Genomic DNA, 4449 nt, shown 5'->3' on the forward strand with positions numbered 1-4449 from the left:
ATCACGAAGTTGGTCAAACATGACATAGCTAAGAAACTGATCAAAGGGGGAATAACAAGATGAGTTAGTAATCGTTCTATGTTTGATGAATACCAATGGAAATTACTTGGCACCACCAATATCCAGATGGAATAGTTAGGATTCGATGGAAGATTCATATATGACTAGCTTTTAATCCTGATAGAAAGAGCTTCTACCGCAGCCAAAGAAAAAGAAAATTTATCGCAGTCATTTTTATACTTTTAGTACATGCAATTTATGAATTACTTTATGAGGTCAGAAGTCTAATTTTCAATTCATGTTCCCTAGGGGCAACCTTTTGTTGAGTTTAGCTTCCTGCAGGAGCTTCTAGTACTCTTCCTGCTACCTGAATTCCTAGCAACCTTTTCCTTTCAGCTCCAGCCTTCTTTTAAGATCAATTTTAATTAGATCAACCTCTATTCAACTCCTAATTATCAAGCCCTAGCAGACTCTAAATTTGTCATACATCAGTTTCTAGAAACCGTTCAATTGTGATGTAAACATTTTACCCTTTCAGTTATATAGCTCTTATTTCATCCATCAACAAATTTGAATCATTGTGCATATTGATGAAATACATGCCTTTTACACAAAAGTGTTCTATTATTCATGAATCATGATAAAGTTTCTAACGCTTTTCTCAATTTGGATACAGTCTTCAATTTCAGAAAGTCTTATAAACCCATTTCCTTTAGATAAAGAAACATATGAAGCTAGAGCAGTTCATTTGTGTCATCATGCCATTCATGTTTTTTCATACCTCTTATCACTATTCATCATCCACCCTTAACCCATATAATTCTTGCTTCTTTCCCATGCAAATTAATTCACTTCAGTCTAGCTGTTCTAGAGTTATATAAATAGAAAGCATAAGATATATGGATAAAGATGAATATAAAGGGTATCTAATAATTAAAATAAGAATTGAAAATTCAAAATGTCAGAAATAAAGCTTCAAGGAGTACCTAAAACTCCAATGTCATAACCAAGGATGAATCCACTCAAAATCACAACTGCCCAACAGATAACAATAGCTCCAGTCACCTGGTCAAAAGAAAAGTTTCAAATTCAACAACCCTAAATTTTGATCTTATTGTGGAAAGTTCTTTTGGTGGAGGGAAAATGGACTAGTAGTCAAAGACATCTGCAGTATTTGTACATGGTTGTGTATATATGGTGTATTTAATCTAAATACACAAGACACGCAGGAAAATATCAAAGAGTAATAAATTCTTTTTGTGGTTAGAGTAATATAGTCAATGTAAAAAAAAAAAAAACAAATGGTTAAACATAAACAAATTAGCTTATAAGGAGCAAAACACCAACAATGGCTAGTCCAATGTATCAACAGCCCCACAAGGCTTTTATTTAAGTGTGAGAAAGGAATTATGATAGAGCATACCGGCAGCTGCCTCTAAAGCTGTTTAGGCACTTAATTAAGGTTCTAATGCGCAAGCCTATTGTGGCACATGTACATTATTAAGAAGTTCTTTAGTTATAGAAATCAGGAGTTGCTTAAGAGGGACTTCCCATCATGCATATGTGCTTATTAGGTGGATAGCATAAGACCGTTGTAAGGTGTTAAAGACTGATATATATTGTTTTGGTTGTTAAAGACTAATATATATTGTTATGGCTTATGTTGGTTTAGGGTTGTTTTAGGTTTTTTCACATTCTCTAAACTATTATGAATAGAATAGCCACAGTGTGGAAATTAACTTTGTCTAATATATGAAAGGAGAAGTTTAAATGGTATCAAAGTCTACCTATCCAAAACCCTTAAAAAAAAGGAGGTACTTTTCAGATCTTTGTAACTATGTGGATCGGGTTCTACTAAGATTGGTAGACCTTGTTAGCTGAATATGCAGTTTGTTGGTTGCAAGAAGTTAGTTGATTTGTTTTTGTTAGGTTGTTAGTATCATCTGTAATCCATTGCCATTAACTATTGCATTGTGCTACTTGATTGTTTTAATAGTGGTGTTTAAGGGTCAGTGAGATAGTGAAAGAACGTAGTAAGAGTGTGAAGGTTATGTCCTCAGATCACAAAATAGTTGATGTTATACTAGCTGGAGATGGTTCTAATTTTGTAGAATGAAAGTTTCTAGTGAAGGTTGTTGTAAGAGAACTTGGGAAAGAAGCAAATCTTACTAAACCTTGTCCAAATAAAGATGTTGCCAAGGTATGGATGATAGATGATGGAAGATTGTTCTCTCATATTGTTACTTGTAGTGATAGAAAGATGATTCTTTCAATGCAACATACTACGATAGTTAAAGAGTTACAGGAGTTATTGCATGAGTATTTTTCAAGTACAAAGAATATGAAGAGTCTATATGGTTTATCACGGGAGGTTAGTCGTCCAAGTCAGAATAGACAGACAATTATGGATTGTTAATATAATTATAAGCATGCTAATGAAGATTTTACACTGCCATATGTGGCTAAGATGAAAGAATAGTGTGAAAGACTATATGTCTTTGGTTGGCTATCTGGTTTAGATTTAGAGTACGACGTGATTTGTTCTCAGCTCTTGGCTGACAAGGATGTTTCTTAATTGTTTGATGTGATTACCACAATACTGAGTCCTACCAAGGAAAGTGTTCTTACTACTAGTGATGTGTCTGATCGATCTGCCTTAGTCTCATAGGGTACTAGTGGGTTTGGCAATGTATACAGAGGAGGATCAACTGGGGAAGAGGCAATTTTAGAGGAGGTCGTAATGGAAAAGGATCGAGTGGTCGTGGAGGTCCAAGAGTGTGTTATATTAATGGTGAAAAAGGTCACCGCAGGAATCAATGCTCTAAACCCCTGCAAGGACAACAAAATTACCATTATCAATTTCCTTCACAGGGGCAACAACAACAACAACAACAACGGCAGTAGTATCAGGTCCCCTCTAAATTAGCTCATGCAGTATCACAAGTTAGCAACTCTACTACTCTCCGCACTGAAGGCCATACTCATATTTTTTCCATAATGATTTGGTTCCTTTACTCATATTTTGTCCTAAGGGGGTAGCAGAATTTTTGCGAAGCACATTCATGATAGACATGATGAAAACTGGAAAGTGATAACTATGAGCAATAAGAGCTAGAAATACATGCTGATTTAAGAAAAAACCTTGCTGTACCAAGGAACAAGGCATGGTTATGGCGAGGACCACGCTGAAAAGGTATTTTAAAGGTGCATATAAGACACATCATTCAAGGACTGAAGGTCACTACAAGATTGTCAAGAAAGTTAACCTGAATGCTCATGTCCTTGATTTGCCTGATTATGAGAAGCATAATGGGAGCTTGAGTAGGCTTTATTAGTTGCTTTTACAGATTAAACTTAAGTTTAGCTGCTAAGTTCTTAGGTTCTTTTACATGTTCTTGAGTTTTAAGCATGAGCAGTTCTTTGTAATCTTCTGGTTCGCTGAAATGTGCTTATTGTTTAATACTCTTTTAGATTGAGTTTGTTAGTTTCCTAACTAGAGCCTAAGCATTTATTAAAGTCCTTGTCCATCTTGAAGTACAAGAACTTATTCGACGTTAATGCTAAGAGTTTATATCTATCAATGTAATGTTTCTATTGATATATAGAATTATCATGAGAGAAATTTTATCACTGTTGCAGTTGTGAATTATTCAATCATGCAACATAAAAGAAGGCTTTTGGTTAGATTTATGCATGATAAACTTTTTAGTTATTGAGAGTACCCAAGTACTTGTTTTGAGATCCAAGCTTATGCATGAGTTATGAGTAATCCTAGATGTTAAGCTTAGGGTTTTCTTCTTTGCCCTCTTCAATTTTTTATCCATTTCTTAAGAATTCAAGCCTACTATGGAACCCTGATCACATAGCGGCCTTACATCATGCTACAGATACAAAAGGCTATTTTTCAATAGTTTCCAATGTATTTAAAGAATATGCACAATTGCTAAAGAGAGATCCATAATGTTTTCGGAAGAAATAGAAAGTGACTAACCCGAGAACCAAAATCACCAGTGGTTGCAGGGCCCTCCAAAACATCAATTAGTGAGTGATGTGCCAAGGACGAATTTGTCTCCTGCTTTTAATACATAGAAAAAAAGTAACTACATTTCAGATATATTGGTGAATGAATAAGTAAATATTCAGAGATCATAAAAGGAAAGATACAATCACATTTATACAACTTTTAAACAAAACATGCTTTTGGTTATATTTTGTGGGGGCATTGTGGAAATTCCAAAGGGAGAAAGAGAGAGAAGAACAGCCTCGGTTATAAAGACAACAATACAATTAAGAAAGTCAAAGAAAACATCTAATCAGAGTCATTAATTGGAGCAAGACTTATCTAGGATCCTATTTGACCTAGAATTGATATCATTGTCTTATCTTTGTGTTTCATGAGATATTATTTCGGAGGCTATATTTTATTTCAGAATATTATATTTTATTTTC

This window comes from Theobroma umbraticum, unplaced genomic scaffold (genome assembly GCF_002168275.2).
Source record: "Theobroma umbraticum cultivar Fairchild unplaced genomic scaffold, ASM216827v3 scaffold_44.0, whole genome shotgun sequence".
In the NCBI taxonomy this organism is placed as follows: Eukaryota; Viridiplantae; Streptophyta; class Magnoliopsida; order Malvales; family Malvaceae; genus Theobroma; species Theobroma umbraticum.